The sequence below is a fragment of the Onychomys torridus genome, chromosome 3 (genome assembly GCF_903995425.1).
Source record: "Onychomys torridus chromosome 3, mOncTor1.1, whole genome shotgun sequence".
In the NCBI taxonomy this organism is placed as follows: domain Eukaryota; kingdom Metazoa; phylum Chordata; class Mammalia; order Rodentia; family Cricetidae; genus Onychomys; species Onychomys torridus.
Genome location: NC_050445.1, coordinates 81,913,091 through 81,939,861, shown reverse-complemented (window position 1 = coordinate 81,939,861; position 26,771 = coordinate 81,913,091). Strand labels below are relative to the sequence as shown.

Here is a 26,771-nt window from a genome sequence, read left to right as displayed (position 1 = left end):
CCTGTAGTTCTTTGGAACCAATTTCCATATGCTTATTTCAAAAGATCCTTAGTGTTATTTGTGCTTCCCTATACTCCCTTCTACTCTTCCCACCCCAGTTCAGCCCACCTTTTCTCATCATTCCTTTATACCAGTGCATCCAGTCTCATCTCCCTTGAAAGCCCCTTCTCATAGCCCTGAGTGAGTTCCTGGCCTCTGTAGTGTGTTCCAAAGGCCATCCCTCTTGTTTTTGCTCTCTGGCACATGCTTTAGACAGGATGGCTTTATAGCACATTCCTCCACTACAATGCTTTCCCACAGGCCTAAAGCAAGCACATCAGCTGATCATCAATTCGAATACCCAACACCATGAAGCAGACAGAATAAAACTTCTCTCTTTATAAGTTTATCTCAGGTATTTTGTATACTGACAGAAAACTTATTTACATAGAAACATTTTTCTAATTTTATAAGAGCCATTTCATGCATAAGACTATATAAAATCAATGGCCCTCCAAAAAGGGTAGGTGAGAACACATAGCAGAGCCCTTTTCAAGTTATCTTGTATTTAATATTCTAGTTTTGGAACTTCTTAAGTCAAATAAAAACTTCATATCATGTGTAGCTAAGTCATCCTGGATTTGTATATAAAATCTTTTCTATTTTTCTACAGTGTTAAAATTGTTTTTTTAATTCAAATTTTCTTTATGATATTCTCTGTAGTTTGGAGACACTAAAATTTCATGTAGTCATTTTTCACCAAAGTTTAACTCTTGACTTTTAGGCTGCAACAAATCACTTTGCCATGTCAAACTGAATCAAATAACTACATTTTTTTGAAGAAACATTTTTAAAATTTTGAGCTTGAAAAATTAATACTCTGTCTGGGATCTCATTTACTGTGTGGTGTGATTGGCAGTGAGACTGGTATGTGAGAACTGACCAGACCAAGTGGAGAAGCCAAGGATTTCAGAACATACAATTGCTTCTGGTACGACAGAATGTGTTCTGAGCTTTTCCTAACAGTGCACTGGCAGTGTCCTAGTATCTGTTTTTGGGCTCTCCTTTCCTTGAAAAGTCTCATCTGCAAAAGGTCTGGCTGAAAACTGAGCATGTGCAGTCTGTCTCCTTCCCAGGGACTGTAATAGCTGCTAAAGTCTTATTCAACAACCCAGTTTCTTCATTTCTTAGATGGAACAGGCAGTAATGTTTGGTGGACTGTAGTGGGTAGCTACTCCAGCTTTGACCTGGAAGTACTACCCTTAGTGAGGTTTCTGGTAACTGCCATACCTACCTATGACCCGCCCCTGGGGTGGGGCTGAGATGGGAGCCCTTTAGAACTGATATCAGACTTGCTGGCCCTCTTGGTTCCTGATGATCCTGGATGTTGGATGGTAGACTGAGCAGAGTTCTTCAGAGAACCCTCCTGGACTACACCTCACTTCCTCCGGATCCTGTAACGAACCCCTTTACTGGCTGTAAAGTACCCTAAAATAAACCTCCTTTTTAACTACGTGGAGTTGCCTTGTTGATCCCCACAATAGTGTACTAGACATGCAGAGGAGCTGAGAGCCACACAGACAGTTCTAACACAGATGGGCTACAGGTGCTACACTTTTTGTCACTCCCTGGGACAGTGGGAGCTCTAACTTCAAAACACAAATATTTGTCTTTATCATTTTCTTGAAGTTTGAAGCTTTTGATACCACTTGGCAATGATCTGGCTTTAACCCATAAGACCCACAGCTTTTTATGGGCAATATCTTCTAGCTCATATGGCAGTTACAGTCTCTAACAGATAATCACTGGATCGTTCCCTGGAGTGTGCTTTCTTTGTTCCATGTGTGATGCCCATTTCCTCAAAGAAAAACAAAAGCTCCCCTTCCCCTCCAATATACATTGCTTTTGAAAAACATCAGAAAGCCTCACATCTGGCTTCACTGAGCTCAGATTTCATGCAGCGCATGTGGCAAAGGGTAGAGATGGGTAGTAACCACTAGCCAGAAGGTTCCCTGCATGCTGCCTTTGATTGCAAGGGTCTCTGACCATGCACCAGCCATTTCAAGCGTAAGACTGTATAAAGTCCATGGCCCTTCAAAAGTGTTAGGCAAGAACACATGGCAGAGACAAAAGCAAGTTATCTTATATTTAAAAGTCTAACTTTGGAACTTAAGTCAAACAAAACTCTGCTCTTGTGTATAAAATCTTTCCTAAAGTTAAAAAATATGATTTGCATTTGATTTCACAGCATCTCCAGCCTTTTAAACTATAAAGCCTCATTTGAAGGGCAAGCTGTGAACTCACAAGTGGTCTCTTGGTTAGCATAATGAGATTCATACATAAATATAAATTAATCAGTAAGAGAGCAATAGCTGAAAAGGTTAAGTGGGAAGCAATTTTTGCAGATGAGAATAAGTGAGAAGTGACATGTTTTCTGTTTTTTTAATTTTTTATTCATTTTTCCATACCAATCACAGATCCCCATCATGTTTTTGTTTTTGACTAGGAAACAAAAAACGATGCAGGAACCCCAAGAGTGTGGTTGCTCTCAACAGCAGGGAAGTAACATGCAACAGTTTTTTATATGCATTTATGAAATCAGGGACAGGGTGATGGTTAGGGGGAATGGTGCAGGGGAAAGAAAACTGAACAAACTCCATGAGAATTAAGGGTGATTGGCAAGATGTCCACATGTGCCATGACTACACTAAGCTGTGCTCAGGCCCAAGATGCATAACTCCACTTGACTGAAAGGACAAGAGTGAGTCACTGGCACTGGGGCTAAGTGTCTGGCAGAGTCACTGTCTTACAATGATAATATTCCCTCATCACTGGCGTGAGACAAAGGAGAGGAGCCTCAGTTGGCTTTGCCACTTTCTAGAAGGTAACCTTGAAGAGATTAGTCATTGCTCTCAGCCTTGGCTTCTTGTCACTCTTCAGTCACTTATCACTCACTCAATTTCATTAAATACCATTGTCTTAGGGGCAAAGAATACAAACAGGAAGTAGTAGCTGCCCCATCCATCTATAGACCCTCTCTAGCAGCTGGGTTATAAAATAAGATGGTTATTGTAACTAGAGCAGAGCAGTTGTGTGAGCTAAGACCATTTATCCCAGAACAAAATAAAAAATAGCTGACACTTCAGTCGGCATGATGCTGATGAGTTCGAGGGATACAGCTGTGAAAAACCAAACTATCCATCCACCACTTCATACATTCCATGCTTACTGCTGAGCTGAATGTTAGTCCTGCATACCGCCTAGATTAAGTTGTTCCCTGGAATTTTTTCATAAGCAACTATTGCACTCCCAATAAAAGAAGCTGGAAATTAAAGTCAAAAATTTAAATGATATTAAAAGTAAACTTTGTCCTACTTTCTTGCATGAACAACTCTTATATATGTCCATTATAATCTATTAAGGTAATGGGAGGAAATAAAAATTACAATAAATAAAATATGACACCAATACTAGAAGAGAAAGAGAAACGCAAACATTTACCACATAAATTATAAAACTAGTATAATAATATCTTGGTGGATCATTAGAAACACAGTAATGACTAGAGAAAGGCTGTTCCCATCCTTAGTCCCTGAAGATTCTGAGTGAATTAGGGCTGTTCATGCTTTTCTCTTTCAGATAGGAAAACCGAGGCTGAGATGGGAAGTTTGAAAAAACTGATTAGTGGTTAGTGTGGCTAATGCTGGAGCCAGACTTTGATGTCAGTATATGACCATATAGTGGAAAGGTATACACAGTAAAAATACTTCTATAAGTTGTAAACTGTTATCCTTGGCTGTGGTGATAAATTCAATGTTGTGTACTAAATGAATAACAAACATTAACTATTCAAGCTGTTGACTCAATTATGGAGGCCTTACAGGAAGATAAGTTAATCAGGCCACAGGTTCATCACTCAGATGATTTTGATCCTACTGGGGCAGCTAATCTAAGTTGCGGGCATAAACACCCAGGGGGATAGAAGCAGCCACTGGGATACGAGCCTTGAAAAATCAAATCTATAAAGTGACAGAAATGGCCCATGGCATGTGATATTTAATACAGGCAGTGAGCGTGAAAGTGATTTCTGATGACAGGAATGTGGGCATAGCTACCATGGAACACCTTATGTGCCCTTATATAACAGGTACCACACAAGCCAATTAGGAAATCCCCCTCTTGAAAAGGATAATTATGGAGGGGATCTGTCATAGCAAATTTGCAGCTGTATAAATGTTCCATCAGAAACTATTTCAATACTTCGAATCAGATTTGTAAAGGCAAAGCAAGGAAAACCTGCCATAAGTTTGTGGTTTATGTCTAAGAGAGAACTCTGAGCAGGGCATTAGCACTTTGGAGCAATCACAACATGACACAGAGGCAGGAAGTCTTCCCTGCTAGTTAAGAGAAAAAGTCAGATCCATTTTTCCCTCATTCATAGTCCATGGGAGACAGGGCATTCTTGTTTCACATATCTAAAGAAATTCAGGTTTGAACAGAGATAAGACACATGTAAATCATTACAGAAAGGTCTCATCTCATGCCAAACAAGCTATGACTAAAGTGTAGGTGTGAATTGGTTGTATGTAGTCACAGCTCTTGCTGCCTTAGATACAGCTCCAGTCTTTGTTTGTTTGGTTTTTATTTATTTATTTTTTGAGCTGAGGATCGAACCCAGGGCCTTGTGCTTGCTAGGTGAGTGCTCTACCACTGAGCTAAATCCCCAACCGTATGGTTCCAGTCTTAATACAATAGTTTTGTAGTCATCCAAACAGGATTTACATACATGGAAGATTCAGTCACTGAGCAAATTACTTACAATTTCTTGATTTTTTTAAATGAAAAGTCTCAATATTGTAATTTTAATTGAATGAAACTAATACTAGGCTCTGCTTTTTAGTCCAAGACATATTTTTCTTTTCTCCTGCAGGAAGCACTTTAGTCCCCAAAACACTTCAGTGTGTGATCTTTAGGCATTGGACCCACCTGTTGAGTAGTCTAGAGAAAATTGTATAGAAGATCCAATCAGTAGTTATAAAGACACAAACGACTGCTGTGGTAGTTTGAATGAGAAATGCCTCTCAAGGGTCCACATATTGAACACTTGGCTCCCAGTCAGTGTTGCTGTGTATAGATAGAGGTTATGGACCCTCTAGGAGATGGAATCTTGCTGGAGGAATGTTGTCACTGGAAGCAGGCTTTGAGGTTTTGTAGCCTCGCTCCACCTTATGTTATGTCTCTGCTTTTTCTGAGTAGATAAATGTGATCTCTGCTTCCTAACTCCCAGGTCACCCCAGCCTGCAGCCACTCCTTCACTGCTGAGATATGAGGTAAAATAAACTATTTTCTCCCTAAAGTTGCTTTTGGTCATGGTATTTTATCACAGTAACTAATAATACTTTTTTATTTCATACTACATTCATAGATTAATAACAATCTTTCAATTAAAAACAGAAAACTAGTGATTAAGTGCTAAAATATGGCATTGCTGTTAAGAAATCTGGAAGTCAGTGTGCATTCCTCTTATAGGGCCAACAGGACCATTGGTATGGATGTGATATTTTTGTGGCTGAGATATCTAAATGTCTGGTTTCTCTTCCATGATGTAGAGCTGTGTTGGGAAGTGGGCTTTTCATTTACATGGTACATTTCACAGGAACCAGTGCATAAAGATAGAGCCATGAGATGCATAAACACTCATCAGTGGAAGATATATGTGGCACTTTGCAGGCAAGATGATTTCAGTAGAGAGAGTGTGTATATCTCTTCTCATGTTCTAAAGTGGATTCAAAGATTGAAGGGTAGGAGTCAGCAAACCATAGCATGTGGGTGGAACACAGCAAGCTACCTGTCCTGTAAATAGTTTTACTGGAACAAACCATGCTATGTCATTGTCTTTGGCTGTCTTCTGGGTTAGGGCTACAGACTTGAGAAGCTGTTTCTCCAGTTCCTACAGTGGAGATCTTTATAGTGACTTAAAGAAAAGAGTGAGTAAAATTACTATGGGTACCCAACTGGCTAATGTCCCAGGACAGTAAAAACATGACTTTTTGGTTATCTTTTCTATGGTACACATTTTTTCTATTTGTACTGGATAAAATTCATTGCAATATTATCACACTAGAATGATTTTTATCATGCTCAATCTTCTGAATGCCAGTATCTGCTTCTAGTCTACAGTAAATAGCAAGTCACACCAAGGAGTGTACACCTAGAGAATAGATAACCCCAGAGGAGATCTGTTGGCTCTATGTCCATCATTACTGAAAACACACAAAATAAAGTCTTTTGTGTATTTTAAAATTTGGATGCTCTTATGAATTCAGTGAATGAAAGTGGTGTGAATAACTGAACACTGAGCACCCATCTCCCGTGACCTCTTGCTCACACAGACCTAACTCTAGAATAGTGGTGTTCTGTAGCAGTAGATGTATTTGTTTTTGTAACATATAAGATCTCAGATTTTTAGCTTTTAGGTTGTTGTTTCTGTATTTGGCATGTACTTAGAAGAAAGGATTCTGAATATTTTCACCATACAGAAATGATATTTAAGGAGATAGGTATGCTAAAACTAATTTAAAGCCATTTATAATGTATACATGGCAAATATCACATGATCACTAATATGTATAATATAATTTTTATGTTTTATGTATTAGTTAAAAATAAATTCAGTTTTAATTAAAACAGCACACACTTTCTCTGTGTTGTTTCCTAAACTTTCCCACATGGTTACCTGGACAATTTGGCATATATTCCAACCTCATCAGGCTTCTTGATGGTGATACTGCTAGCAGAGAATCTAACTTCAGAATGTATGGCCATATTTCATTGTGATAAACAGATTGTATCAATGCTGAATGACAGGTGAGTGAACAGTGGTCCTTCTCAAGATGAGGCATTGCAGACAACACTGGGCTTAGTGTTTAGCTGGGTACCTCTAGAAGAATACATAGTTCTTCCTAGGTTTGAATGCTAACATGTACTACCCATAGATGCTGGGGGAAAGGGGCTGCCATTCCTGCATTTGCTAGTGTAGATTTTTGTAGGATTTTGTTTTGTTTATTTAAATGTATGAATTGGTCTTATCTACAGTGTGTAGTAAAATAACTGTTTTAAGAACTGTACAAAGAATTTCAGATTCTAACTTATATGTACTCTAAATGAATTTACCTAGAAATGCAAGAAGATTATCTAGAAAACTTTCAAGATCCTGAATTTGGTCAAAGTTACTACTTGATTTTCTATTCTGTAATTAGCTTTGGTGGAACTAGAATTCAAACAAATACTATGTTATAATGTCAATCATGGTTAAGTTAGAGAGGTTATTGATCTTAATTAAACCAAAATAAAGAGAAAAGCATTTTTAAGCAGCAATGGCTACGACAGTTGAGATAGCTGTAAGACTATCAGTTCTGAAAGTCTTTCTGGAAAATTATATATATTTTTTTATTCAAAATGTTAAAAATCAGTTATTTAATAGCAACCACACATAGAATTTTGCCATTATTAAGTTATGCTGAGCCAATATTTGGGAAGATCCTTTCCCCAAATTCACAAAGTGTGAATTAAAAGACCCCTACAAACTCAGGACACCCATTTTTTTTCTCTGTAAGATAGTCTAATGTACTTTCATTTGTTCTCTCTTTGCATTGTCCATTAGACAACATTCTACCAAGTGCCTAGACATTGCTCTGAGTATTTCATATGTGACACATGGACACAAAAATAACTATCTCAGAAGATAAGCTGCCTGAATTCAATTCTAGGTACTTCATTTATTAGCTATGTAAACTTCTAAATGTTATCAAAAATCCTTGTGCCCCGAGTTCATCTGGAAAATAGAAATTAACAATAACAGCATCTGTATTGTGTCCTTGGGAGGATTAACTAAAATAATCTTTGAAAAACACCTGGACCAATGAAAGCCACACCAAGTAGTAATAGATGTCAACAATTATCATCTATAAGAAGCTTCAGTTTGAGCACACCATCTGAACTACACACACAGCTGTGATCTGCTCTCAAGGTGTCCTTTATGTTAAGAAGGACATCAACTACTGTTCTGTGTCCTCATCTCAAAGTAACACAGGAGTATCTTTTTCTCCTCTCTCAATAAGGTAAATTGAGACAAGAGTCAGGGCTTAGATACTTTCTCTTCTGATTTCATTGTCTGTAGTTCACAGGAGAAGCATACAGGAGGGGTGATCATTATTCTTCTCGTTTTGTACAACGTGAGTCAGGGCATTTTGCTGCAATATTGACACTGCACTTATTTAAGACAATGCATTCCCACTACTTTGGTTCGGTCATCTCTGTTTGTTTCTCCATCATGATTTTGATGCCTCTTGCTCATAGAATCCTTCTTCTCTCTCTTTGAGTGGACTCCTGGAGCTTGACCTGGTGCTTGTCTTTGTGTCTCTGCATCTGCTTTCATCAGTTACTGGATGGAAGTTCTATGATGACAGTTAGTGTGTTCACCAATCTGATTACCAGTTCAGGCACCCTCTCCACTATTTCTAGTAGTCTAAGGTGGAGTCATCCTGGTGTATTCCTGGGAACTTCCCTAACACCCTGTTTCTCCCTGTTCCCTTGATGTCTCCCTCTTTCCTTGCTCTCCCACACTGTCCCTGTTCCAGCCCAACCATCCCATTCCCTTATGTTCTCATCCCCTATCCCATACCCTCCATTGACTCTCTCACCCCCAGTTTGCTCATGGAGATCTCATCTATTTCCCCTTCCCAGGGCAATCTATGCATCCTTCTTAGAGTCTTCCTTGTTAGCTAGCTGCTCTGGAACTGTGGGTTGTAGTTTGGTTATCCTTTGCTTTACATCTAGTAGCCACTTATTAGTGAGTACATACCATGTTTGTCTTTCTGAGTCTGGGTTACCTCACTCAGGATGACATTTTCTAGTTCCATCCATTTGTCTACAAATTTCATGATGTCTTTTTTTTTCCTGCTGAGTAGTACTCCATTGTGTATATGTGCCACATTTTTACATTTTTTAAATCCATTCTTTGTTTCCAGGTTCTGACTATTATGAATAATGCTGTTGTGAACTAGTGGGAACTCATGAACTGTGGACCAATAGCTGTGGAGTCTCCATAGGACTGGACTAGGCCCTCTGCATAGGTGAGACAGGTGTTTAGCTTGACTTGCTTAAGGGGTCCCCGGTAGTGGAATCAGGATCCATTCCTGCTGCATGAGTGGGCTTTTTAGAGCCCAGTGGCTATGGTGGGACACCTTACACAGTCTTGGTTGGGGGGAGGGGTTTGGTCCTGCCTCAACTGAATGTACCAGGCTCTGCTGATTCCCCACGGGAGTCCTTGCCTTAGAAAAGGTGGAAATGAGGGGTGGGTGTTGGGGGGAAGACTGGGCGCTGGAGAAGGGAGGAGAGGGGCACCTGTGGTTGGTATGTAAAATGAACAGAAAATTTCTGAATAATAAGAAAAGAGAAAAAAAGAAAATGCCTCTAAGAAAGAATATACTTGAGTGGGAAGGTAGGGCAGCCATCTTCCAAATCCCTCAGAAAAGAGGAGCAGAATAAAGGTGTATAATGGAGTACTTGGGAAACCATTTGACTTCTGCTTTATGCAAAATGAGATAACTATGGATGTCCAAAGGGCTATGTTGTGAGGCCAGCTGTAGCAGTTTTTGGGAAAAATAAAAAACTATGCAAGTGTGTTTATAAATAGAACCTTCGGGACAAAGATGAAACTCTTCAAGGATAATTTTATTGACATTGACTAATGAGTAGCTTATTCCTTCACACACAGCAGAAGGTGAACAGGAAGTCCACACTGCAGTGTTTGTATAGCAACTTTCTAACCCACTCCAACCCACAAATCATGTACCTTCTGCTAAATTTGTATATAGTTGATAGAAATAGACAACTTGGCATAGTACAAACAGGCAGTACTGCATGACTAATAATCTCCCAATCGTGGTAAAGGGAAAACCTCATCATTTCTTCAAGCCAAGATTGATTCAGAAAGGATCTCTGCCAGGAACTGGAGATGGAGAGGTAGGCTGGTTGTGCTGACAAAGCAGATGGTGACCTGATAACTTGCTGTGTATCAGTTTCAATTACTCAAAAAGATGAGAAATTCAAGGGCTGGAAAGAAATGTATGTGCAACAACTCATTATGATCATGGAAAAATGTGACAATGAGGGGAGGTATGGAAAGAACAGGCATGTTAGGAGCTATTTATAAACTTTCTCCTCTAATAGAAGTGCTGTCTAGCTGTGGCTAGGCCAGACTGATGCAAATCAGCTTCTTAAACCCTGATTGTGCTGTCTGGGGTTTTGAGAAGCAACAGCTGAGAAGGTCATTTAGTATTCAGTCCAAATTGCTCATTTAAAGCATTACACTAGGGCACTTAGGCTAGTGGTTTTTATTTTTGTATTGAAAAGCATTCTGTTAATAATTCCCCTAATTTATCTAAGAAATTACCCTACATCTATGTATTTAGGTCACCAGAGCATCCAGAGAAAACACACATACGGCTAACCCATACATCAAGGGCCATTATGGAGGGCATCTGAAAGCTCATGCTCTATGAGGGAAACTAGGGGCTGTGCTGTCAGAGGAGCACCAAGCAGCTGAAAGATGACAGTGGACCAGACTGTAGCTCTACAGCCCGAGTGTTGTACATAGGAGACACCTTCTAAGTTCCAGGCACGGGGGCTAGAGGATCACTGTGTTTATGAGATAAAGCCTGCTCTAGAGGAACAACCAATTAATGGGGCATGCATGGATCTAGAACTACCCATATTTTCAGTGTGGCACATGTCAATATCAGAACAGGGCAAGATGCTTTGAGAAGTGAAAGGATGCTACACTCTGACTATCCCAAGGTGGCTCTGGGGTACACTTGGGTTTTCTACCAAGTATAGGAGAAGAAGCGGGTTTCAACATGGGAAGGTCATGTGGTAGGGCACACGATTTTAGTGCAGGCATGTTCTGGACCACTGGTGTAGGAGAAGGACCTCTTTGAGCCACAGTAAATCTCTACCTCACATACATACCTCACATAAGTAGGGTTTGTTGTATTTGCTCTTTCATCACATGTAGCTTTTTTTGAAGTTGCATCTGGGGACCACTGGTGCCAGAGTTGCCTGGAGTACTTGTAAGAAATTCAGATTCTTGAGTCCAATATAGATACATTCAATTTGTATATTGTATTTGTAACCCAATGTGCTGCCTTTTAAATACATATTCCAGGTACTGAAGATGGAGGAACACTGATGGCCATCCATGCAGATCCTGAGTAATTCATAGACGAGCCAAACTGATTTCACAGACTCACTGTGTAGTTGAAGGACTAGGTCAGCATGTTTTAAAGTTATACTGGAACAAAAAAATATAGAAAGATGTATTGTACAATATTAGGAAAAGGTATTTCCCCTGGGTCTTCCTTCCTGGTCTATCTGAAAAATGCACATTATATTTAAAAGTTGTCAGAACTGGGAACTTGCAAGAGTAAATATATTTGTCTGTGCATCTATATTTAATGATACATAAAGTTTTATATGAATATTATATAAGTCAGCACTAAATACTAAGCAATTCTAACCACAGGGCAACAAGAAGTTTGAATGCTCTCCATAATTTTACTTGAAATTATGTATTTTTCATCCACTGAACACTTTATGATTTAATATTATGCCCTTATTTTTTATGCCAAAATCTTAGCATTGAAAAAACTGTACTAGTATGTCTGTAAAAATACTTGATTAAGTGGCCCACATATCACCATAATGGCTCTCTACTGGCAAGTTACTAGCCAAATAAAATGGGTTATTATTCAATTGTCAGAACAGAGGATTTACTATTGTTACAGTAGTTCAAGTTGAATATGATTGTGGGCATTTTCAACACAGTGGAAAGAGTTTAAAGCTGTGGCCTCTCTGATCTGGCAAGGGGAGGTTTGTAGTAGATTAAGAAAGGGGCTTTGGAGAAGGAAGATGAGGGACAAGGGTGAAGGAGAGTGGAAGGTGATAAGAGGGGAAGAGGGAGGAGGCAGGTGGAAGGGATAAAGAGGAAGAGGTGTGTTTGTGTGTAGGTGTGTGTGTGTGTATGAGAGAGAGAGAGAGAGAGAGAGAGAGAGAGAGAGAGAGAGAGAGAGAGAGAGAGATCAGAGGGATGGGAGGGAGGAGGGGTGGAGAGAGGAGATTAGAGAATGGGGTCATAAGTCAGTTTGGAAAGGCTGTGGGGCTAGAAGCAAGGTAATATTGTCATTCAGGCGCCGTCTGCTTTTGGCCAAGCAATCAGCTACATGAGTGTCAGTTTCTCCAGTGCAATAGGAAGGAACACTGTCTGCCTCACTGGGCTGCTCTGAAGATTCAATTTGCACTTTGTCCCCATTAAAGAAAGGGTAGCTATTAAGCTATATTCTATACATGCATCAGAAAACTTTTAAAAGCTAGATTTTATTTTTGATACTTGGAGTGGATTTCTGCCCAAAGAATCAAACTTGAACTTAACCTTCCCAATTCCACAGGCCTTAGAAGAGTTGATGCTACTCATAGACAGGTACAAGGGCATGCTTTTAGAGGCAGAGCTTCTATGGGCAGCATCCCATTTATTCTAAAATTTTCAAAGACTAGTTATATAAAATGCTACTATTTTAAAGTATACCTGGTTATAAAATGTGTTGGTGACAATATTTTGATGCTTGAAGACCACTTGAAGAAGTTCAAAACATCAGTTAGCATGCATTTCAAACTTCTTAGCTTTAGCAGTTGTTAGGTTATACATGATTACAAATAAATAAATAAATAAATAAATAAATAAATAAATAAATAAATAAATAAGATATTTGGAGACAATGAGCTACCAGAACCAGCAAGGCCAGGCTTAGTAGTACATGTCTGTAACTACAACACTCAAAAAGCTAAGGCAGGAGGAATTACTTTCAAGAAAGGTAAATGAGAGGCCAGGAAATTCTAGCTATATACATTTTATCATGCATGTACTTATAGATATTCAAAAGTTTAGAAAATGTGAGTAACTTGGGCTCCAAAGGGAAGTGATGTCCACTGTGACAGTCCCTTAGAAGAGCAATGGTCTAAGATGTCTACTCAGAAAACTCATCTGTGTGGTGTCCTTAACTACAACTGTTAAAACAAGTTGAATATAGAAACCAGCAAGACTGGACTGGTGGTGGTGGCACAAGCCTTTAATCCCAGCACTCAGAAGGCAGAGCCAGGTGGATCTCTGTGAGTTCGAGGCCAGCCTGGGCTACCAATTGAGTTCCAGGACAGGCACAAAAGCTACACAGAGAAACCCTGTCTCGAAAAACCAAAAAACAAAACAACAACAACAACAAAAACCCCAGCAGGACCATTGCATCCACCATGTCCACCTATCACACTCCACTCTCACACCCAATACCTTCCCTTCCTTAGAAATCCCTCTTCCCCTGCAGGTTGCGTTCCTCTTTGTCTCTTCAGTTCTCCTCTCTTCTTTTCTCTGTTGTAATGTTTACATTTCCACATATGAGAGAGACCATGTAACACTTGTGTGTTCTTTACTCCTCTTATTGCTATGACAAAAGGACTCAAGGGAACAATTTAAGGGAAGAAAAATTTATTCTGGTTTAATCATGGAGGAGGGGCAGAACTCATGGCAGCAGGGACACAGGGCTCCACTCGTTCACATTTCAATGGACAAGGAAGTGGGAAGATGTGGACCAGGCTGTAGCTTAAAAGGACTGCTCCTCAGTTACCTAGTTCCTTCAACTAGGTCTCACATCTTAAAGGAACATCACAGCTCGGGCTCAAATGTTCCGACAGGAGCCTATGAGAGACTTTGTGCATTCAAACCGTAACAACTTGTCCTCTGGGGCTGTGTTGATTTGTTTAAAATGCTGTTCACCAGTTCTGTCTAGTTTGTTGCAAGTGATAGGCTTTCATTATTTATTTATTCATTCCTTCATTCCTTCATTCCTTCATTTATTTATTTATTTATTTATTTATTTATTTATTTATTTATTTATTTATTTATTTTGTGGTTGGATAACATTCCATTATGTGTAACTTAGTTTTTGTATCTTATTCCTTCTTTGATGAGCACTTAGCTTGACTTCATATTTTGGCTGTTGCAAATAGTGCATCAATACACAGCTAAATCTTTGACATGTTGATTTCATTTATTTTAGATCTACACCTGGGGTACTATAGCTAGAGCACATGGTAGTTTAAGTTTTTTGAAGACTCTGTATACTGTTCTCCATGGTAGCTGTATTAATTTACATTCCCACAAACAGAATTGAAAGGCTCCCTTTCTCACCAGTATTTGCTATTTTATTGTTTTTAGGACAATAGTCACTTTAGCTGTGTGGCATTTTGAAAGGAAAATAAAACATGGTTGTGAACAGTCTTGGGAGGTATTCAGCCAGATAGGGCCATGCCTTTCAATGAGAGTCCTTCAGGAGTCTGAGAAGTTCAAAGGTGGACGTTCCAAACTTGTGGTCACAGGCTATGGATTTCCTCTGGAAGGACCCTCCTCATGTTGACCTATGTCCATTAGGACACCCTGTATGTCCTCTCTGGAAGCACAAAGGGGGTCACTTATCCCCACTCCCCTAGAGCTGTGCATCAGCTTCTTCTGTGAGATCTGGTCAGCAGGTCCAGGGCTTGTGAATCAGCAGTGTCATATTCTGGAAAGCAGTTCCCAGCCTCAAGGCACTTAATTCCAGCAAGAGCCATTCCAGTTCTTATTTCCCTACACTGTGGCCCATGCTTGGCTTCACTAGGGCAAAGTTCATTTAAAATGACTGTTGTGAAGAATGGTACTTAGCAATTACACTAAAATGTATGCCTGTGTGGAACAAGCTCCTTAACCATACTCACCTGCTTCTCCTGGAATTAACAAAAAGCACATTTAGCCCTTTCAAGGATGTTGGATTAAAAAATTATATTAGCAGTGGTAATCTTATATATTTTATTTAGTCAGAGATGCTCAAATTGCTCTTTTTGGGCACAATCAGATTGATTATATAGAGTTTTAAATCAAATGTCAAAATTCTGAAATCTGTGACAAGAGAAATGGAACTCTCCAACAAGGAAGACTCCCATGGGCCTTTTCTAGTCTTTTGTTACTGTACTGATTTTATTGAAAAAAACAAAATGCAATGCTTTTCTGGAGACAAAAGCACCATCACTCATTCTAACCTTTTTCAATACAACACAAAAGCAGAGAGATATTTTGTTTAACACCAGAATCCTACAAATGAAAAACTGAAAGTCTTTGGTAACCAAGGAAACTAACGGCGAATGGCTGAGTGTCACTGGAACTCATTCAAAGCTAGACAAGAAGAAGCAGGAGAAAGATAACACCACACAGGTTAAATCCCACTGCAGGAAAGATGCACCGAGGCAGGACGGAGGGAGTACCATCACAAGCTACACTTCCCTGACTCCTTGAACGAAACACACAGTCACCAGCAATATGGTAATACATATCTTTAACTTTTGAAGTTATAGTGATAATAAAGTCAATTTGGTATTTCATTCTGTCTGTGGCTCTTTAGGGATCCCTGGTTTCATTCTCAAGGATTGTCATTCTAACATGTGTACCAAATGCTATTCACTGTTTAAATACTGACTTGCTTTTGTGATGACCAAGTCTTCACTCCTTGTATATAGCACTGTCAATTATAGCTAATTCAAGATGCAGATACAATTGCCTTTCCACACAGCTATCTTGCTGCATTTTAATGACCAGTCAAAATCAGTCACAGTATGCCAACTGTCCACTGAGTAGAAAGATAAGAGAAAAGAAACAGGAGTGTGGGCTCAAGAACCACACTTAAGAGACATAGCAAACATACAGTGGGGATAAAGACAATTGACTTGGGAAAAAAACCAGGAAATAGGCACTGTACCTTTCCAGCTAGCTGCACACAGTGTGAATAGGTGGTGAGCAGAACAGGAGTCGGCAGTTACTTGGGCAACCTCCACAAAGAGCTGAAGGAGGAAGACGAGACAGGGGCTGGAAGCAGCTGTAAGAAGATTCTAATGTGGAAAGTATGTTAGATATGATTCCTCAGAAATAAGTGTGAACAGTTGGTGCTTGAGGCAAGGGAATGAGTGTGCCAATGTGTGTTTGCAAGTGTGTGTGTGTGTGTGTGTGTGTGTGTGTGTGTGTGTGTGTGTGTGTGCTGCAAGGCTTGCATAGCTTTTCATACAGTGTAATTTGAACTATAGGTAAGGGCTGTTGGGGTAAAGAAGTGAGTGATTAAATGTTTATAGAATCAGAATGGAAGGGGATTATTAGGAAAAAAAAAGCCTTTCATTTCCAGGCAGACAAATATGCAAACCACTATACATAAATGTCACCTCATTTCTTCTTCTATTTTCTGAGATGAGATTCCATGACCTTACATATATTATTATTACAACATTTATCAAGTGCTTTCTGGATGCCAAGAACCTCGCTCAGAAGGTTATGAATAGTATGTCTTGTTTTCATACCTCACAAGGTAGATACAACTATCTTCATATTACAGAGGAGAAGCTATGCTTTGGAGAAATCAGCTGACTTTCCCAAAGTTAAACAGGCCTGACACAGGGCTGCAGATACAAGTCCAATTCCCAAACTAGGCTGTTCCCTCTGACTTAGTGATTTTCTTATTGCTGTGAGAAGACATCATGACCAAGGCCATTTAGTCAAGAAAGTGTTCATTTGAGCTTACAGCTTCAGAGATTTAGAGTTCATGATCATCATGGTTGGGAACATGGCAGTAGGCAGGAAGGCATGGTTCTGAAGCAATAACTGAGAGCTAACATTTTGAGACAGTAGCTGGGAGAGAGAACTAACACAGAATGGCTCCCAGTGACACACTTTCTCCAAAAAGGCCCAATTCTTCTTAAACAGTTCCACCAATTGGGGACCAAGTATTCGAATATATGAGCTTATGAGGGCCATTCTCATTCCATCCACCACACCTTCTATAAGACACTGATTTCCTGGGAGACTCATTTCAGAGGCTCCTGATTTCAAGAAGCCATTTGCTCATGTCAGGCCATTTTCATCCCTCTAGTCCTGGAAACATGTCTGTATATTTCAAACAAAAAACAAAAATAGCAACACAACAATAAAATCCACAAGACAAACAAACAAACCAAAGATATTGGACATTTTCATCATTTGGGAGAAGCCAGGCATTGAAGATCCCACAAATGCTAACAAGTGAAGGAATCAGCACAATGAGTGCTACACCTGCTTCCCAATTCCATTCTTAGACAACTGACTAAGAAGCTGATTAATTACAGGGCATGTGCAGTGGAACCCAAGGGAACCTGGAGCTGCCAACTTGTGGTTGCTGCTTGGAATCAAGTCAAGAATTTCTTGGCACCAAGTGAATGGGCAGACCTTAGGTGCCATCCTAAGGTGTTTTTAATGTGAGCATTGTCATGCAGGAAGTTGCTCCCAATTAAGCTTAAGTAGTGGGTAAAAAGCACTGTCTCCAGTGCCACAGAGTCACCTGGCTTTGAATAGAGACTGCTGGCACACAGCTTGACAGAATGAATCAGGCCTGTGGACTTGGGGCAATGCCAAGCAACAAATTAGTTCTGCATCTAGAGAAGATGAGGCTATAATTTCCTTTTCTTCGCTGGAAGAAGGGGGTGAACTTTTATGGGTAAGCATTCTGAGAAATCCTCACAGGCAGGTGGAATGCCAAAGTGTTACTTGACTGAGTCTGAGGATGCAAAAGCTGAGCCCCTTATGTACATTGGGTCAAACCAATCTATGTCTGAGATGGGCAAGTGGAAGATACTAAATCCGGCTGCAGTCTTTCTTGGTGAGGCCCAGTCTACAGGCTAGTAATGACCTTTGGGCAGAGTCTCACACTATAGCCCAGGCTAGTCTCACACTCACAGTAATCTTTCTGCCTCAGTTTTCTGAGTGCTGGGATTTTTACTCTGTCCAGTAGCTTTTACACTTTTTTTGTTCTTTTCATGCTTGTGTGTGTGGTGTGTATTTGTATGTATATGTGTATTCACATGTGTGTACCGCTGTGCATGTGCACAGGGGTGTGTGTGTGTGTGTGTGTGTGTGTGTGTGTGTGTGTGTGTGTGTGTGTTTGGGCCCAAGTCTGGTGTCAGGAATTTTCCTCAAGAACTCTTCAACCCTATTCTTTGAGTTGGGGTTATCAAACACACTACTAGCCACTTTAATGATCTAATGATATCCTATCCCTGCTTTTGAGGCTGGAATTATAGGCATGCTCTCATGCCTATTTGGCACAGATATGGGTTCTGGGGTTCTAAACTACAGTCCTCTTCCTGGTGTGTAGAGTGTCTTACCTGCTGAGTCATCTTCCTGGCATAATGTATACGTTTAAAAAGGGCTGATAAAAGAAAGGAAAGATTATAAAAATTACATATGACCTAGAATATTTGCTATCCAGTATTTCAAAGAAAAACTTCAGGGGTCTTTTTGAACCATGCTTCTGTGGTCCCTCCTGGGCGTCATACTGGATGTATGGTCACTTTATAAAACCTGACATTAATTTCTGTGTCCATTTTTTTTCCTATAGAATATTTCCATCTACAATTTGGCCTTCTCTGTTAAGCTCCTCCTTGCCCTCACTCAGGTTCTACTGAGCTCTCTTCTGTACTAGGGTAAGGACCACACACTTCATCCATGTTTTTTAGTAGCTCTAGGTCATGTGGCTGGAATGACTGTTGGGCCAGTCAACACTGGGCTAGAACCCTGGTGTCATGTAACAGCCCAGCTCTGAGAAACAGCAGTTAATAGACTCAGTCAATCTTATCAACCAGTTTATCTCCCTGGTGTCTGTGATTTTCCATTTGGCTAGCTTTGCTCCAGTTTCTGCTTGTCCAGATTCCTTCTTTCTCATTCTCTCAAGATGCCTGGTCACCCCTGCATAGTCTTGGCTTACTTCTCACTGGATTTTCATCCCAACATAGTTATGAGCAAAATCTGTTTTTACCACTTGTAGCCATTGTCCGTCCTTGCTTCTCTCGGACACAACTGATGCATCTTTGGTTTTGCAGCGGCCCTCATTCACCAGCTCTTACCACACACTGATGAATCCATAGAAATAAGAGATATATCTCCAGAACACTATAATCTCTGACCTTTCAGAAGTCACTATTAGTATATATATTCCTGGATGAATAAATTACTGGGACCAGTTCTCAGATTTTTTAAAAAATGAATCTCCCTAAGTGTCCATCACCTGGGTTTATACCTGCTTCTGATAATTTATTTTCTTTTCTACATCTACCTTTCAACATTGGTGCTGCTTGGGGCTAGCCTGAGCTCTTTTCCACATGCTCCACACCCTAACCAATTTTCAAGTACATGAACATCTTGTTCTGTCAAATTCAGTGTGTGAAACCAAACACCCTCTTGTCCCCAGATCTTATCCTGTACTTCCCCTCTCAGCTGAGAGCATCTCTATTAAGCTAGTAGCCAGTCTTAGATATTCAGCCACTTAAAATTCAGACTGTCTCTCCTGTCCCATATCTTATTATAAATCCCCCAAAATCTTATAGGGAATATAGACAACCAACTCTATTTATCCTCTACCGTGTTCTATACTTTACATATGTAATGTCATCAATCCTCACAACAACTCCTGAGTCTACCATTTTATAAATCTACAAACTGAGGCTCAGATGGGATGTTCACTTTTCTAAGCTCACTGCTAATGAAGGACAGAGGTACTCAGGAATGTTTGCTTGCATGTGCTCCGTGGGCAAGATCAAAGAGATCTTATAAGCTGGAAGAGTAGAATGTGAAACCCAAAATGTATCATTATTTTAGCACAGGCTTGGAGATAAACATGTGAATACCTGGCTCATATAACTTTATCACTTTTATATATGTCCATGAAATAATTATGTTGCCAGAGCTCTCAGGAACTCAGCTATACCTGCATGGAAAACAAAGGACACACCTGCCCCCTTTCCTTTATACACTGCAGACCAAGGGCAAATGCCAAGGAAAGGGTTTGATTTCTTGCCAGGCCCAGAGGTACCATGGAGCAGATGGCAAGGCCCCAAGGTTTCTCAAGATGGGGTTGGCAGTCCTTTGAGCACCTTGGGTTCACACAGATCACAATGACTCTAGTCACTGCCAGATGTCCTATTCTTAAAGATCTTTTCAAAATCCTGCCTATAAGCAGTCTAGACAATTGAATTTTTGCTCAAATGTCTATCAGATATAGAGCTTGGGGAAATTTGAAATTTTAGCTTTTGGAAAGAAATTGTATCGCCACAGAATGTGCTTCTCAGTGTGGTCCATTAAATTGCAGCCTGGTTCCCACTATTCAAAGATCTGATAAACTCCTCTCTATAGCTTGCCTCAAGTTCACTCATTCTATAACCCCTGCTGGGTTATGCAGTCTGACTTATTCTTGTGGTGGCTGCTCCCATACCCAGCTGCTGCACTATGAAGTGACCCTGCTGTCACATGAAGATGGTTAGTTAGACTCTTAAAAGTCCTTTGAGATGAAGACAGACTCATACTGAAACTGATTTTTTTAAATCCAAACTCTGACAATATGAATCATTCATCTACAGATCCCGTTGTGATGCTCCATAGAATTTTTGAATCACTCTAAGTCATTGCCTCTTTCATTTTTACAACCTCTCCCTTTCTCCTGCAGTTGGCTTCATTTACATCAACCCCATGATTTCCAGGGCACGAATTGTTCTTTACATGTTGTGAGCCTCTACTCACCAAACTTTTTTTAAACAAAAGCAAAGGGTAGTCAGCCAGTAACTTACAGCATGAATGTTCTCCCTCATCAGGCTGAAACAGCATTCTGAGATTACAGGCTCTAGCACTGAGGAGTGATGGAGACTACGCGTTCAGCATGAATTTACTAACTATAATGATGGTACTTTGATTTTGCTTAGTGATGGCCATATATTGTCATTATAAAATGCTTGTGGCTCTGGTAAGCAGAGAATCAGTGAGCTCTTCTGGAAAAGCTGTTCACTAAAAAGGAGGAAGCACTGAGGAACAGTACTTCCTTCTACCCTTGCTCTTTGTACATGGGAGCTGTCTACTGATGAGCCTCCTCCCTGGAGTCTCCACATCTATGGTTCTCCAGCATCTTCTGAGGCTGCACCATCTGTCCTTGAGTGTGTTGATATATTGTGTACCTCAATAAAGCTTGCCTGGGGATCAAAGGACAAAGCCAGCCACTGTATTAAACATAGAGGTCAGGCAGTGGTCGCACACGCATTTGGGAGGCAGACATCCATCTGGATCTCTGAGAGTTCAAGGCCACAGTGGGAACAGAGCCAGGTATGGTGGCACATGCTTTTAACCCCAGTACTAGGAAGTAAGTAAGATGGCAGGACACAGAAAGGTATATAAGGTCTGAGTAAACAGAAAGTCTCTCTCTTGAGGCTGAGGATTTCATAGAGGTAAGAACGTAGCTGCCTTGTTCTGTTTCTCTGATCTTTCAGCTTTCACCCCAATGTCTTTGCTCTGGATTTTTTTTTTATTAATAAGACCATTTAGCAATTCCTGTTACACCTGAGAAAGCCATTGTCACATTATGGTGGCTTAAGGATAGGCTCTTGTTATATGCTGCTTCTACATACAGTTAATTGCCCCATAGCACAGAGCATCTGATCACAACTCTTTCCCTCCATATGGGCAGCTATGGCTGTGTACTCCCCTTGCTGTATTTCCTGTGAACTTTCTACTGGAACTAACTGCTTGGAGGGCATTAACAGAGACACTGTGACAAGGCTTTCTCCTGCCTCTGGGTGCTGGTGCTCCTAGATCTAGAAAGAATGCTCATTGAAGTTTTGTAAGGGTCCCACTGAGGGGCTCAGCAGGCCTCTCAGACAGGATTGAGATTCTGTTTTCTTAAACACACTCCAGTTCTATGTGGACCAACTACTACACTTCTGAATTTAAGGCCTTGGGTTCAATGACACCATAACACCATTGAAAGCATTTTAAGTAGAGCCCCCGCAAGGAAAGCCCAGATTTCAATTTAGAATACAGAAGTGCTTTCTCTCTACCTGCTGTCCTACATGACTCCTCTCCTTGAAGTTGTTTATTTAAACACTTAACTTAAAAAATTACTTAATGTATTTAGTGTGTATACATGCAAGTGCTGAGTGTGTGTGTGTGTGTGTGTGTGTGTGTTGCACATGCCACAGTGCTTGCAGGAGTCAGTTCTTTGTGCCCATCATGTTAGTTTCAGGGACTGAATGCACATTGTCAGGCTTGGTGACAAGCTCCCTTATACATTGAGCCAGCTCACTGGCACAAAGCTTAATTTTTAAAATTTAACTGCTAAGACTATAATATAAAGCAACTGGTTTCATCATGGCATCTTCATCTATGTCATTTGTCATTTACTCCCCTCTTCAATTGCTTTCTTCCATGCCCTCCCATATCCAGTTGATTCCCTTTCATCTTATAAGAGATCTTTCTGCCTTTTTTTCTACACACATTTCATCACATCACTTCCCAGCCCCTAAGATCTCTCCCTCCTCATCATGATCTTCTTTCTACTTCCTCTCCTAGAATTTAAATGACATTCTTGTGGCCTCCAAACAGGAAATTGCAGCCAGTTTGTCAAAACATTATGGTTTGATCCTCTACTTCTCTCATCCCTTGTCACACTCAACTTCCTAGATGCAACTAGTGAATAGGTCCAGCTTCTTCCATCTTTTGGTACCCCAAATCCACCTTGCATTCCTCAGGGCTCTTGTTCATATAGAATTCTTTTTCACCCAGCATTGAGTGCTGAGTGACCTACAGCACCTTCTCTGGAAAGCACTCTGGATTCCCCAGGCAGGGTTGTTGACTCCTCTCTTCTTCCAATGCTTCCTGGACAGGTATGATTTATTTCCTTCATTTCCTTGTTCCATTCCTCCATATGTTCCCTGTAGTCTTCAATAGCACATTGTCACTCCTAGAACACAACCCAGTGCCTTTCTCTGCTCTTCAAATTAATGGAATAAAGGGAATTACATCTTCAAATGTATGGCTCCTCAGTACAGTGAAGCTCTCTTTTGACTCCTTGATTGTATGGCACCATCCACTGTTACTGTCCATCAGCCCAATAGATAGGCAGCCAAGGAGTGAAGACAAATAACAAGAACTTGGAAGGTCCAAGCAGCATTTGTCTACACAGATCCTATGATTTTTGGGGCCGGGCACTTAAAAGGATGTGTCAAATGCGGTGGGATGACATATTCCTACATGTTTCCTGAGGGGCAGTGTTCCATTGCCATGAAGAGAATGGCACCATGGGTCAGATGGGCTGGCTGAAGTCTGAGCAAGCAAAGCTAATTTTAAGACCTGTTTGCTTGATATAACTCCCTACACACGTAGTTGTAGGTTTATGTATGACAAGCATGTACATCAGGGCTGGCACAAAGTAAGTGTCATCCATATTGTAGTTATCATGGTGCCTATTACCTTTACCCTGAGAAAGACTAATAAAACAAGCTTGGTCTCCAGCTGGAGCGACACAAGAGAAGTTAGCAAACCTTACTTTACCTTTGCATCTTTAAAACATCAGATAGGAATAATTTATATTATTATTATTTTATTATTAGTTTCTATTACATTTTCTTAATTCTCTGATGCTTCACTGATTTACTGGGCAAACTTCCTTTTTGTGAAGGTTTAGGGAAAGAAGATGTCAACAGAACACGTCACAGGAGAGCTGTGTCTCAGAACTTAGGAAGTGTGGGTGCTCAGTGTGGCTTATGAACAGTTTCCCAGGAGCTCCTGAACACACTGAGTGTATGGCATTAAGCACACAGTGTGCACAGCTGTTACTGTCTCTGTTGAGAACCTAAGCAGCCTCTAAGTTGGAATAATATGCTCAGTACTGTGCCAATGGCTTCCTGCATAGAAAAGTGGTCTTTCAGGGATAATTGTCTCCATGCTTTCTTTTGGAGATACCAATACAGGTCAGTACAGAAGCTGAGATCAGATATCTAGATACCTGGCATTTCTTTCCCATCAGCTCACTGAAGCCTTCCTGGGAAGTCAGATAGCAGTGCCAATAGAACTCAATCTATTTTGATCTCTGTCCATCCACCTCAAATCATCTGCATCTGTGAGATGAATGTACAGAAGCTGAGATCAGATATCTAGATACCTGGCATTTCTTTCCCATCAGCTCACTGAAGCCTTCCTGGGAAGTCAGATAGCAGTGCCAATAGAACTCAATCTATTTTGATCTCTGTCCATCCACCTCAAATCATCTGCATCTGTGAGATGAATGTACAGAATCTGATCCACCCAGTATGCCCTGTTGATCAGGAGTTCTTTGGGAGCCTTGAAAATGGTTGGCTGACTCATCCCCCTTCTCAACTCTGTTCCTCCTGTGTAGCTACTGGGTTGTTAGCAAATGTATCCTGTAGGCTTTCTAGCAAGTTTTGCTTTCTTGTTTCAAATGTCATGCATTTCTCTTCCTCATTTTCCCTGAAGGAACATAAGAAATATGTCAGGAACTATAATTACCAAGGGCAATGAGGAAAATAGGAGAATGAAGGAAATTCTTACACTGGCTGTTTTTAAGTTCTTAGAATGGAAGAAATTAAGACCCTTTGAGTTTTCCTGGTTGACTTCTGCTCACATCAGAACACATTCTTGAATCATATGGCACAGAAGAAACAAATGTGTGGGGAAGCACTGCAAATGTGTGAAATGGACCAATGTAGCAAAAGGAAGACAGACAAGTCTTTCAAGTTTCCTCCCAGATGCCGGGAGAACTCAGGCTTATAGGTCAAGTCTAATTCCCTATGTTTCCTTGGAGGCTTGATGAATATTTTTCTTAGGCAGGACTCACTAGCACAAGCTAAATTCAGTGTTTAGAAGTCAAGAACTGCTCTGCACTGGCAGTGGGTCTGTGATAGCTCAGAGTACTGCACTATGAGTGTTGAAGACCACAGACATTTCTCAACTCTGTGTGTGTGTGTGTGTGTGTGTGTGTGTGTGTGTGTGTGTACAACATTCTAGACCTGACCCTTACAAATGGATTTCCTATTCTTGAAAACTCAAGTGAACAACCCATAGCTTCAACTGCTGTGTTACACAGTGAAAAGGAGTTCTGGCATTGCCAATAGCATAAATGAAAAGGAATTACTGGACAAATCTGCCCCTAGACTTCATAGCTGCCCCAGGTACTGATGGCATTTATGATACTTTTAACTTGGCATAGGACAAGATTCATGATTCTGGGGTAGACACTGTCTGTTTATGTTTATAGAACTCATGTTCCTATGTTCCTGGCATTACAAGTGCCTGCCTAGAGGATGGAGTTCAGGACAGGAATTAGGCATATTCATCTCAATGCCCTGGCACTTATGCATAGTCTGGTGTTCAGCAGAGGTTTGCCTAGACTGAATAAGAGAAGCACTATTTTCTTCTTCTTCTTCTTCTTCTTCTTCTTCTTCTTCTTCTTCTTCTTCTTCTTCTTCTTCTTTTTGAATTTCACTTTTATTTTGTTGTTGCCTGTTTTAAGTAGGAAATGTATATTCTCAAAGCTTATCAAAGTCTTTTGTCAAACAGGAAAACCTTGGAGGGGCACTCCTCTCCTCTCCTCTGCTCTCCTCTCCTCTGCTCTCCTCTCCTCTGCTCTCCTCTCCTCTCCTCTCCTCTCCTCTTCTATTCTCTTTCCTTTCCTTTTATTTTCTTTCCTTTACTTCTCTCTCTCTCTCTCTCTCTCTCTCTCTCTCTCTCTCTCATTTCTCATGTCTTAAGACACTGTGTAGCTATGGTTGTTCTGGAACTCTCTATATAGACTAGGCTGGCCTCAAATTCTGAGATCTGCCTGCCTCTGCCTTCTGAGCACTGGCATTACAGGTGTGTGCTACTACCACTTGGCTAAAAGAAGCATTTTACATTAACAGTGAGTTGGTAATTTGAGTTTCCTTGCTGTCCTCTGAACATATTATACTTGTAGAATATCAACCTAGTGACTAATGACAGGTCACACATACAGTCCTCTGTAATTACGTTGATGTTAGATTAGGTCAAGCATAAAACCTGCCTGTCCATTTAATTTGCTTTAGCATGATGTACATTACCAATAAACTTGGAGAGTGTTCTCAGTTCAATTCATTTTCTCACCGAGTGTAGATCTGTTTTCCCAACAGTAACCAGATAATGCAGGCTTAAGAGTTTTGATTTCATTTTCAATTCATGTATTCTATTTCACAGAAATAAACCTTGACTCATAATTTCTCAGTATATACATATATTGCTATTTTCCTTCATTTACAATGACGCTACTGGTAATTCAGAGAATGTTAATGGTACACAAGGTACACTACACAAAAGAAAACTTAGAGTCCTTGATGAGCAGCTACCAAATTTTAAAGTATGTTTGTAAACCAAACGGCTGACTTACTGATGCACTTACAATGCATCTGGCTTTGGAGTCATTGCTCTGCCTAAGTTACTTGAGCTTTGCATCAGCCTTAGCTCTCAACTTGACACAACCTAGAGTCATCTGAAAAGGCCTTCTCAATTGAGGGATTGGCTAGGTCAGAGTGGCCTGTGGACATACCTGTGGAAGATGTTTTCGTTGTTAGTTGGTGTGGGAGTGCCATTCAGTTGGCAGGTAATAAGGAAGCCATCTGCACATGAGCCTGGAGTGAAACAGCAAACAATATTCCTCCATGCTTTTTGCTCTGTTTTCATGGCTGTGGCTTCCCTGTTTGGAGGTAATGTTGCAAGAAATGTTGTCCTCAGTTTCTGCTGAGTTCTTACTCTTCCCTTGGTGATAGCTTGTGACCTGGGAATGTAAGCCCGG

At 40.4% G+C, this 26,771-nt stretch overlaps 1 protein-coding gene across 5 annotated transcripts in view; it reads right to left on the bottom strand.

The window, feature by feature from the left end:
• The window catches only part of Lhfpl3 (LHFPL tetraspan subfamily member 3), a 520,977-nt gene that overhangs the window by 204,468 nt on the left and 289,738 nt on the right, over nucleotides 1-26,771 (bottom strand). The gene's annotated exons all lie outside the window — the stretch shown is intronic.